Source organism: Pseudophryne corroboree, chromosome 1 (assembly GCF_028390025.1).
Source record: "Pseudophryne corroboree isolate aPseCor3 chromosome 1, aPseCor3.hap2, whole genome shotgun sequence".
Classification (NCBI taxonomy): Eukaryota; Metazoa; Chordata; class Amphibia; order Anura; family Myobatrachidae; genus Pseudophryne; species Pseudophryne corroboree.
Window position 1 is genome coordinate 583,740,639 of NC_086444.1, and position 12,793 is coordinate 583,753,431.

Below are 12,793 nucleotides of genomic sequence, written 5' to 3' on the forward strand. Positions count from 1 at the left end.
CCAAAGGCTTCCTATTGAGATACTCAGCAAAAAATAATAAAATCAGGAAATTGTGCTTACCTAACCTCCTTAGGGTCTGCTATGTGGTATTGGATGTGGTAATAGTTTTGTTACAGGGGATATCACTGCGCTACAAGGTTGTATAAGGGGTATTGGCACTGCTGTATATAGAAGGTGTCCATCCTGCTTATGGTATGTGGAATGATGGGTATACAGTGCAACTCTGAGGCTGAAGGAGAGGGAATGGGGAGGGGGACATGGTGACAAAAATGTGTTGTTGATTATAGAAATGTTTTAGTGTTAAAACAATGTATGTGGGAAGAATGAAAAATGCAATGAAAAATGAAAAACAGGTGGTAACAGTTTTGTTTATCTGTATTGGTTCTGATTGCGAGACACCGGTACTGTGTTTTCTACCATACTGAGCAGAGGTTGATGAAACTAAAATAGAAGACAGATGGGGAGATGGTGGGATGAGGGGGACTGGCCAGCAGGTTGTAGAAGCAGATCAGAGAAAAAAGGAGAGTAAGCAAATAGGATGTAGGGACAATGGTAACCTATACCAACACATGTAGAAACAGAGTTACAAACACAAAAAGTGGGCACAAGCAAATAGAATTAAAAATGGGGGGGGGGGGGGGCATTTGTATAAAACTGGTGACAGAAGAAGACACTTAGATATATTGTTGCAGAGAGGGTCACATGGAGACAGAAATATAGGTACCCATTAAACTTTGCAAAGTTGTCATCCTATCACTGCCTTGTAACTGAACTTTCACTTCAGCACCAGCAAGATATACTGTATGGTGAAAACGTGTATCTGCACTTGTGTTCATCTACAGTATAATTGTGTCACAATGAAATGAGCACTTAAACAATGACAAGCAAAAATATATGAAAAAAACATATACATAAGCATTTTTGCTGGACATGTACTGTACATCAGGCAAATATGAGCCTTATTCAGGTTTGTTAGCAAACCAAAAAAGTTAGCAATTGGGCAAACTGAAATCTAAATTGCAGTATAGAAATAAAGCAGCCTGTATTTACCCTGCACAGAAACAATATAACCCACCCAAATCTAAATCTCTCTGAACATGTTATATCTGAACCCCCCCCCCCCCTGCAGTACACATGGTTTTGCCCAAATGCTTACTTTTTTGGTTTGCTAACAAACTTGAATAAACCCCTATGTTTCTTCTGTAAACAAAAAAAAAAAAAAAGGCAGACTTTCAACTCTAAATTAGTTTATTATTGTGCTTATTGAATGATCATAGCACAAATTGGTTTACCATCTCACAATCCTTTAAACCTGAAGTACACACTGAAATAAGCAAAGATTTGTGTAAGGGGAATTTGGAAGAGATAGAAATAAATGGGTGAAGGGGTAATGGAAAAGACATATGGCAGTGAGTAGAGACTGCTTTTGGAATGTGGTAATTTCCTCACAAAGAACTGGAGAAAAGGGGAGGGGTGTTTTTTCTATTTCTTCCTGTGTTTCTCTTTCCCTGTGCCTGCCCCTCTCTGCCCTGCCTGTCATCTGCATCTCTTTATCTCCTGCCACTCAATGTCTGTCACTCCTTCTCCTAATTGCTTCTCAGTCTGTCCTGAAGATAAAGTGGCTCTATCTTCATACAAGATCTCGATAACTAAAAAGTAAAAATGTATGCACAATTATCTAAAATTACAGTATTCTAGACAATATGCACAGCTAGTTTAAGATGAGAGCTGGATTTAGGGGGTAATTCAAACCTAATCGCTGTTGTTCGAATTCTCAAGGCGGCCGATTATCGATCGACTGCGCATGCATACAGATCATAATGTGCAGGGCAGGCGCATTTCACTGATTGTGAAAAGAAATCAGTGTATTTTTTGATCGCTAGTCAAACGCAGGTTGATTGACAGGAAGTAGACATTTGGAGGTGGTATCTGGCATTTTCTAGGAGTGTCAGGAAAAATGCAGGCAGTCTGTCGAAGTTGAATTGCATCTACACACCACATAGAGCATCATGGTCGCCATTTGCGTTCGCATATTTGCATAGAGTGCGTACAGAGGCAGCGAGAAAATACGCAGTTGTTAATGGCAGATATAATGCTACACATAGTCCTATACTTGTACTTTCACAACAATAAAAATATAGTTATTTAGCTTAGAATACACTACACATAGTTTAAGGTTAAAACATATTTTCTTTCCCTTATGTTTGGTATCAGTTGACTTAACGTTGCATATGCAGCCTTCCGGTAATTGTGGGGAAATTGTAGCATGCAATATCCGCAGGTTATGAAACATAGAAGTATTAATGAAAGTATTGCCACATGGAAAGGGGACATAAAATAGCTAGTTTGAGCCAGTTCCTCAGAGGGACCCCCAGGGCAAGGTGATGAGCCCTGGACCAAGACACGTCTGTAATAATGGACTAGCCTATCAGAAGAGATGAAAGCTGACCCCCAGACCAATGGAAGACCTGCTTTACCCTATTGTTTGTTCCATTTAAATTGCTGTGCCTGGGAACAGGAGCTCTCTCTGCTGTGTTCAATTTTGACTACAGACTCCTGGTCCAGGAAGCGCTGCGTATGTATGACGGTAACTGTTACTATTGTATTGGTGTAGGTGTATTGCTGATTATACTTGTGTTTATTACCCCTGTGTCTGTTATATCTTATTGTACATATTATTGTATCTTTGAACTGTATTGTGTTGCTACAGTGTAGCATTGTTATCCCTTTGTGTCCGCTAGGGACTAATATATATATGGTTATTGGGTTGGACCTTTAATCCAAACTTACCCCTCTGTCTCGGCTAAGTTATTTTGTTAGTCTGGAGGAGTGTCAAGGGCGCTTCTGACACTATACTAAGGTTTAAGGGTATTATACTGCTGTAGCCATATAAAATCACCAAGGTATTACGAGAGCATCACAAACGCTCAAAAGGTACGCTCAGTGGTGCTACGCATAGGTACGCCCGTAGCTAGGAATAAAGTGTAATGGTTAGTGTAACATTAAACAAACTGCACAACTGACTTATTGTCCATCGGTTGACTTTAAAGAAGTTTATCACAGTTGGGGGCTCTTACCGGGTGTTTACATACTTTAAAAAAAGTACCGTACGCAAGACTTAAGTTTATCAGCAAAGGGTGGGATTGACGTCATCAAACTTGTGCTGGAAAAACCAAGCTTGCGTTGGTACAAAGTTTGAAAGGTACTAACTCGGACCCGCGGACAATAAGTTCAGTCTCTTGGTATATTGTAATAATCATATATTGTATTTATATTAGATTTATTGTCATATTTTTGTTTGCCACAACTAAAAAGGGGGTTTTGCTGTTTGAATTGCTTGAATCACGGTTAAGCTGTGCGAGCATTACATTCGCACAAGCGTAGGCACAGGCCTGTTTGTAAAATCAAGCTACGGTAGCCATCGGAGAATGAATCGCGTACAGTTTGAGTATAGTGCATAGAGGATTGTTGAAAAAAGTTGTGTAATTGTACTGTTGTGTGTTTTCAGCCCAAGACTCTGCCACATGGCAACGTGCCATGCAGTATTAGTGGTGGTGCGAGGCATCCATAATGCATAGCATGTGTGACGCACGCATGTGAAGCAATGTGAAAGTGTGCTCACATCATGTGTTTGGCAACACGTTGTGCCGTACATACGTAAAGAGGGCGTGACTGTGTGCACACATTGCGGTATCATAGCACGTGCGTTCGTGGTCACGTACTCACGTTGTATTGCTGACTCACTTCAGGTGGCATCTGTGGGCATGGTTGTGTGACTGATGCAGATGCATACACGTGGTCTCTTCCGTTCACTGCGTACACAGCGCACGTGCAGGTCCAGGGGCGGGTGGTACGCAAAACAATACTATTAATAAGTATATTCAATTATACTATTAATAGGACTACTATTAATGATAGTAGTTTTATTTTGTTTCCAGTAAAGCAATTCAAACTTATTGATTTGATTTCAAATTATTAGTTAAGGGGTTAATATTTGTGTAACATCCGGTGAGGAACTATCAACCAGAGAAAGTTTCTGTACAGAAATATAATTGTTGAAGGTATTGTTTGGGACTCACATTCACTGTCCCTCTACATTAAAAGCTGGTAAAGAGGCGACGCTAGTTAAGAAGCGATAGTGAGGTTTAGGAAGCAGCAAATAGAAGCTGGTTAAGAGGCTAGAGGAAAAAAATGCTGGTTAAGAGGTGATAGTGTTGGTTAAGAGACACTAGTTCCGGAACAAAGCAGACCCAAAGGATCTGCCTAGTTCATACAGTTTCCCCAATCGCAGGGTACAAGGAGAACAAGTATTCTTGTGCTGTACGATTGGTCCGCACGGCCGTAGGTGAGATATGGCCGTGATTGAGATTACATTTCCCTTGTAGCATGCGCTGTTTGCTTAGTTGTCGGACTAGCTGTGCCTACTGAGGAAAGAGTCTTTGGGGGTCCTCGGAAAAATACCCACTGGGCTCTGCTGACAGGGAATTTCTTATCTCATCACAATGGGAAATAGAGGTTCACACAGGGAGACCATGCTACGTAGGGATCAGGAGCAAGACATACCCAAAAGGTCTGCTGGGTTCATCATGTAGATAAGATACGGAGAGTACGCAGCTGCTCACATGGGGGAATGGGTTAAAATGACAGCTGAGAGTTAAGTAGAATTCCAAGTGTTGGCAGTTTCGATCTGGACGTTTTACACGCTGTTAGAGATAAGGTATGCCTGCTCTCATCACGTAAAGCGAGAATAAGGCATAGTGATTGTCTCAACTTGTGGCAATAGGAAGGTCGGGCACAGGGGGAAAATAGTTGTTTAGCCAATGCAAGTGCAATTAGCCTGGTAAATGCAACTGCACCACCCCCTCCATACGCACATGAGGGGGCAGTTACCGTCAAGGGGAAAACTAAGAAAGTGTCTGACAAAATTGTGAAGCCATCTAACTTATACCCTGTTAACTCCTTTTAAGGAATCCATAAGTGATAATGAAACGACCCTGACCTCAGCCGTCTCCTATGTGATAAATCTAAATGAAGGGCAGAGCCAGGCAGCCAGAGAGGGTGCTGCTTCCCAAGCGGTGGAGACGGCTGACATCAGCGACACAGCAGGAGAGGTAGGTAAGTATGGTGCACTACACAGCACAGAGACAATAGTACCCAAGATCGTGTCTGAGAGCTTGGAGGTGGCACGGATGTACCCCTTGCACACCATAGATGTCTACTATGGGAAGGCAGACAGAGAAGGGTTGATACCTGTAAGGCAAGTGAATATGTATTCTCCCTGGACTAGGTCGGAACTGCGGTCCATTATCGCAGAATTCCTAGATCCCAAGAAAGATCTGACTGCCTGTCAAAAATGTATAAAGGATCTAGGTAACGCACACAAACCCACCAATAAGGATTGTCGGGTCGTGTTAAGGGCTTGTTTTCCAACCCATATTGACGTCCCAAAATTCATTCAGGATTGTAAAGTGGGGAAGACAAGTCCTTAAGTGATGCAGATAACCAGGAAAATATACGTCTGATCAATCTGCAATTGTGTGTATATTTTCCAACAGCGATCGAATATAGCAAGATATTCACTATCAAGCAGTAAGATAGTGAATCGCTGAGCGAATATTTCAACAGGGCCTTACAATCCATATCCAAACACATAGGTATCACCAACCTCAAAGACAGCACGCATCATAGGGAGATGGTTGTCTCTGTACTGATGGATGGGCTTAAGGAAACCTTGAGGGTCAGAGTGCAGACTTCTTTTCCTAACTGGAGGGGCATGACAGTAGATGCCTTGAGGGAATCTGCCATTGACCACGATAAGAACATTCACAAACGAAGGGAGATGCAGTCAGACGAGTGGTATTCATGTGACCGACTGTTGGGAGACAGACGGTCACATGACCTCCTCCAGCATCCCGACCCCCACTATCCCGATGGTCGGCATGCCGACCAACCGGGACTATTTCCACTCGTGGGTGTCCACGACACCCATAGAGTGGGAATAGAACCCGTGGCGACTGTAGGTTGCCACCGAGCCCGGAGCGTAGCGAGCCTGCAAGGGGCTTGCTGCACTCGCCCTTCCCAGCCGGGATCCCGGCGTCGGTATGCTGCTGGGATCCCGGCATCGGTAAGCTGACCGGTGGTCAGGAGACCGCCGGTCAGCCCTACTACACCCAGTCAGACAAGTTAATGACTGTTAGCATCCAAGCTTTTAGTAGTGCTCTAGCCAAACCACAGCTGCGCATGCAAAACACCACATACAGGGAACCCAAGAGAAAACCTATTGTATGCTATAATTGCAATAACATATATAGAAAATGCCCAGTGACAGGGAACACTGGGCGATACAGCACACATAAAAGGGACTGGGAACCACATAGAGGAGAGTTATGTAGGCACCCAACTAGAAGGGACTGGGAGGAGTCAGATGGGTCCCAGCGCATGCCCCCGCATCACTTTCAAGCTGACATTATTTCACGGGTGGGTCAGGCACACCAATAGGAGGCAGGTCACACCTGTATCCTGCAGCCGGTTAGGCTGACTTGACACCTTAGAGACGAACCTCAGGTATGGGTCAGCATAGACGGTGTGAAGCAAACCTTTCTGGAAGATATAGGGGCAGCCAGGTCTGTTCTAAACTCTCCCCTTAACTTAGATTATATGGGTAACACGGTAGCAGCAGTGGGATTAACAGGAAAAGTGCAGCATTACCCAGTGACGAAGCCAGCAGAGGTTATAATCGGGCCATTACATACCAAGCATTCTTTCCTATTGGCTGAAGTGGCTCCGACCAACCTCCTAGGTAGAGACCTGCTTTGTAAAATGGGCTGTGTCATCTACTGCACCCGGATGGTGTATTTTTAGATACACCAGGGAATCTTGAACAGGATGTGCAAGACATGCTGGACACTCCTCAGAGGTTAATGTTGCACTCTACTGTAATAGATTCAAGTCCATCTAAGGTAGCAGAAATGATAGCACAAATACTGAGTTCCCTTTGGACTAAAGATGGACAGGACACTGGATTGATGGCAAATGTAGCGCTAGTAGAAATCCATTTAAAAGCTGGTAGAGTAGCACCAAAAATACTGCAATACCCCTTAAAACCCGAGGTCGAGCTGGGAGTGTACCCTGTGATAAAACGATTGGTACAGCAGGAAATCCTGTTTCGAACCTCTAGCACGGCCAATAGTCCAATCTTTCTGGTGAAGAAGAGTGGGGGGAGGGGCTTCAGACTAGTGCAGGATTTAAGAGAAGTAAACAAGGTAGTGGAGAGCCAATTCCCCGAAGTGCCCAATCCAGCCGTCATCCTTATGCAGATTCCTTCTCACTCTACTTATTTCACTGTCATTGACCTTTGCTCTGCCTTTTTCTCCTTCCCTATTCACCCTGACAGCCAGTACCTCTTTGCCTTTTCTTACAGAGAGGTACAGTATACATGGACTCGCCCGCCCCAGGGGTTTATAGACAGTCCAAGTATCTTTTCCCAGGCCTTGCATGATTGTTTACAGTCCTTCCAGCCCTCAAATAGGTCAGTATTAATACAATATGTCGATGACTTATTATTGTGTTCTGACTCATTTGCGTCTTCAGTAGCTGATATTAGACAGCTACTGGTGCATCTCTCAGAGACAGGACATAAGGTATTGTAGGACAAGTTGCAGCCATGCCAGACCAGGGTTAATTATTTGGGACACTGTCTTACCCAGGGGTTGAGAGCCCTCACTGACGACAGAATTCAGGCAATTAAAAACGTGTCACTGCCGCAGACTCAGCAACAGATTCGATACCTTCCTAGGTATGTGTGGATACTGTCGCAACTGGATCCCAGGTTTCTCGATTCTGGCATTACCACTTCAGGAAATGGTCTCTTCAAGTAAGCCTGACTGGGTCTCTCACACTGAGGAATCTGAGCAGGCTTTTGAGGAACTACAAACAAGCCTGACCAGAGCCCCAGCCCTGGGAATGCCAGATTATGGAAAACCTTTTGATTTGTATGGTACGGAATCAGCTGGGTGTGAAGCATGGCGATGCCAACCAACCAATATCGTACTACAGTGCCCAACTGGACACGGTAGCTCGCTCACTCCCCACTTGATTACGAAGTATAGCTGCAATAGCACAACTAGTAAGCAAGAGTTAGGACGTGGTGTTAGGACATGCTTTAGCTGTTCATGCTCCTCATGCAGTCTCAGCACTCCTTAATTCTGCCCAAACCAGCATGTCTCATCAGCTCTTTTCACAAAGCTCTGGTGAACATTTCCATAAGAAGGTGCAACACTCTAAATCCAGCCACATTCTTGCCACATGTGCCCTCCAAGGCACAAAAGGTGGGAGATGATGGGAATGTTGCTGAGGTAGGATAATTTGGTGAGAATGTTGACAGACATGACTGCATGATATGAAGTATATTAATGAAGTAACTGTGCAATATCTTGTGAAGATGAACCAACAACTAAGGTTACAACAAAGAAAGTTGAAATTGTTAATACCTGACATGCCTGTTGAGAACTGTCATAATCTTGAACCAGGGGACTTTGTTATGATCCATACATTTTTACGCTCAGGTTGCTTGATAGACCATTGGGAAGGACCATATAGGTCTTGCTAACCAACACCACATCCATAAAGGTTGCCGAAAGAGAGACTTGGGTACACTCTTCCCACTGCAAGGAAACCAGTAACCTGGAAGCATCCTGTGCTGAGAGCGAAGAAGAAGAAATATTGCTAGAGTCATTGTTCCGGGAGAACTGAAAGGCAGCCGAGGTCAGCCAACCTGTAAAGGAGAGTGTGAGAAAAGAACCCTGGGGAGATTATGGAAGGACTCCAAGCAACAGGTTCTCTGTCCTGTTTTGTTTTTGTTTTTTCTTTTTTGTTCCGAGACATTGTGTGGCTGCCAAGGCATGGACGGAGTGGAGCAGGGTTCTGAAAGTGCATTAGCCGACCATATTCAAGCTATGATTGAATCCCTAAGTAAGCCAGATGCATTATTCAAAACTGGAGTTGGTAAGAGGTCTGGGGAGTATGAAGTTCAGGGACAATGTGATGGCTTATTGTCCGATGAATACTGTGTCTGTAGATATTGTGATTCCAAGATGGATGAGTGTATCCAGAGATGTCAGTCAACTATTAAAACCAAAACTAACCGACATCCCATGAGTGATTACCACTCATTGGTGGGTAAGGTTTTAAACCAAACTGAATGCTGGGTGTGCTCGCAGGTACAGCAGAGGCAGAGTAATGTAGGTCTAGTCCCATATCCTTTAAAGCTATCCGAGGCACGTGCATTTGATAAAGGGAAGCCACTGGATAAGATGTACCTGTATACCAGGTCCCCTAGTCTTAAACTACACCCATGTCAAGTTGATAGATCCCTGGTGTGTTTAAACTTTACAAGTTCCAAAATACCTGGAACTTGGGAAGTGACGTGGTTTAATCAAAAGATAACTTATTCTCAACGTTCAGACAGAGAGCCCATCGATAAAGAAACATTGCTAAAGATCCATACGAGTGGAAGGCATTACAGATACATATATACTGTCAAACGAGATAAAGTGATGGCTGGCAGAGTGTCAGCAGGATTTTGTGCTAAGGTCCAGCAGCCGGAAACTGTTGCGGAACAAGTTAGGGAAGAGGGAACAGGAATGTTATTGTGGATATTATGCAATAAAATCATGAAGTATACTGTTCCCTATTTTCTCCCTGACGTTTATTTTATTTGTGGCAGATGGGCATACAAGTGGCTCTCCATGAACTATGTCGGGTTGTGTTATTTGGGCAGAGTGTTGCCCGAAGTGATGACCCTTATCCATGATGAGATGGCAAGTATTCACCAAGGTGTATCCCCTCCTTACACTCATACTCATTATTAGCAAGTCCACAAAAGGGATTTAACTGTTAGAAAAGAACCCTTAGCATCAGATTTGATCCACGAGTCCTTAAAAATTCAGATCCTCCTCGCTCTAGACATCACCCATATGGCCAGGGGGGTCATAAATTTTAGGTACATCAAGGCCTTAGTGAGCCTGATAGATAACATAGTGGAAATATATGATGACACCTTCAGATACACCGGAAAGGAGTTGCAGGCTTATAAGAGGGAGTTAGTCCAGCACAGGATAGTTCTGAACTACCTGACGGCCATGACGGGAGGTTATTGTGTTACCCTTACCACTCAGTATGGGATTGAGTGCAGCACATATATTACAAACAGCACTGAATACCCGAGAGAGATCATAGACCGTAAAATGGATGAGATTCTCCAGCTTAACTGGGAGTTTAGGAGAGAACATAATTCCATTTTAGCAGACATACTGTAGGTGAAGAAGTCAGTGGATGGGTTTCCTGGCTGAACCCCATGAATTTGTTCTCTGGACTGGGAGAATGGGCTCAGGGAATAATAGCCAGTTTAGGGAAGCTGCTATCTGTGGTGTTATAATTTTTGGGTTGTTATTTAAGTGTGTGAGGATGGTGACCCGGGGAAGGAATAAACATACAGAAATAATGAGTGTAAGGATGAACGGTAATGTGGAAGACGGGGGTCTGGTATATGACCCCAAGATTTAAACCATTATCCATTGAGGGATACCATGCCAATGTATATTGTGATTTGTGTTTCCCTGTTATGTTTTCTTCCCCCTCTCTGCGCCATTGATCGTTGTCTCAACAATGCCTGGCTTTGGACTTCCTAAACATCCTTTATAGGTTGGATGAACACCCACGTCTTACCCATGGGCTTTACGTACCCGCTGAATGTATAGATATGTTGTCTTATCCTCTTTTCTGAAATCCCCAGTTAATAATACACGTAGCCAATGCAGGAACATTAACCACATATAATGGCATACACATACATCCCCCCAAATGTATCATTGGGTAAAAGTGCTTCCCCATTTATTATGAGGGCAGCTAGAAATGCCCCTTTTGTAAAAAAGCTGTAGGCAGTATGTTTGGTGATACATCTACAGACCCTTAATATGGGATGAGAAGGACTAAATGAATACTTTGCAGACCTTGAAGCTTTTGTAGAACTAAGACTTATTATGGCACGATGAAACATTCCCCTCAAACACACACCCATACATACATACATACATACATACATACATACATACATGCTTTACCTATCCTACTAGGTCATACAAAAATAGATATATTCCCATCTACAATCCTTTTCTTCTTCTTCTAGAGCACTTACTCAAATATTGTGAAATATCAATTAAGTGTTATGAAAATGATATTGAAAAATGTATATGTGACAGTTTGTATCACTGTCAAAGGGTGGACTGTCGAATTTGAATTGCATCTACACACCACATAGAGCATCATGGTCGCCATTTGCGTTTGCATATTTACATAGAGTGCGTATGGAGGCAGCGAGAAAATATGCAGTTGTTAATGGCAGCTATAATGCTACACATAGTCCTATACTTGTACTTTCACAACAATAAAAATATAGTTATTTAGCATAGAATGCACTACACATAGTTTAAGGTTAAAACATATTTTCTTTCCCTTATGTTTGGTATCAGTTTACTTAACGTCGCATACGCAGCCTTCCGGTAATTGTGGGGAAATTGTAGCATGCATTATCCGCAGGTTATGAAACATAGAAGTATTAATGAAAGTATTGCCACATATTGTCCTCTACTTAAATCCAATGGTGTAGGCTGTGCAAAGCCGTTTGGCTGTGCATCTATGATCTAAGCGTGCATTTTTATCAAAGAGTGATAAAATTGACACACAACTGCAGCGTTCCAACAGCGTTCATTTATCTTCAGCTGATATCGATTGTGAATTGGCGTCTCTTCTTATCATCTACAGGTAACTTGATTGATTGACTACAACCACCAACATATTCTGCTGCACTATATATTTGTATAGGCCAAGCTGATTCTGCTAGGTAACTTGATTGATTGACTACAACCACCAACATATTCTGCTGCACTATATATTTGTATAGGCCAAGCTGATTCTGTTAGGTAACTTGATTGATTGACTACAACCACCAACACATTCTGCTGCACTATATATTTGTATAGGCCAAGCTGATTCTGCTAGGTAACTTGATTGATTGACTACAACCACCAACATATTCTGCTGCACTATATATTTGTATAGGCCAAGCTGATTCTGCTAGGTAACTTGATTGATTGACTACAAACACCAACATATTCTGCTGCACTATATATTTGTATAGGCCAAGCTGATTCTGCTAGGTAACTTGATTGATTGACTACAACCACCAACATATTCTGCTGCACTATATATTTGTATAGGCCAAGCTGATTCTGCTAGGTAATGCAAATTGAAACATTATTGCATAGCATGTGATTCTGAAGTACTTTTTTAATTTAGAATGATATAGACCCAGTTTAATCTTTGTGGAATGCCTGGTTGTTTTTCTAAGTTAATTTATTGCCTGGCACTTGAGGGGGTGGGGTGTGGTTACAGATTTCAATTATTGGTTTCACTTGTATTAGTCCTCTACTTAAATCCAATGGTGTAGGCTGTGCATCTATGATCTAAGCGTGCATTTTTATCAAAGCGTGATAAAATTGACACACAACTGCAGCGTTCCAACAGCGTTCAAACGAAGTGAAAAAGAAGGAAAACAGAAGCACACCAATCTAACAAAACAAAGGGGTATATTTACTAACATTCGTAATTCTCCCGATTTGGTGGGAGAATAATCACGAATGACATCGAAAGTGTAAAACTGCAACTTTTTGAATTTATTACGACTAATTTACTAAGCTGCCGTATTCTGCATTTTCGGGTTTTCCGATGTCGATGT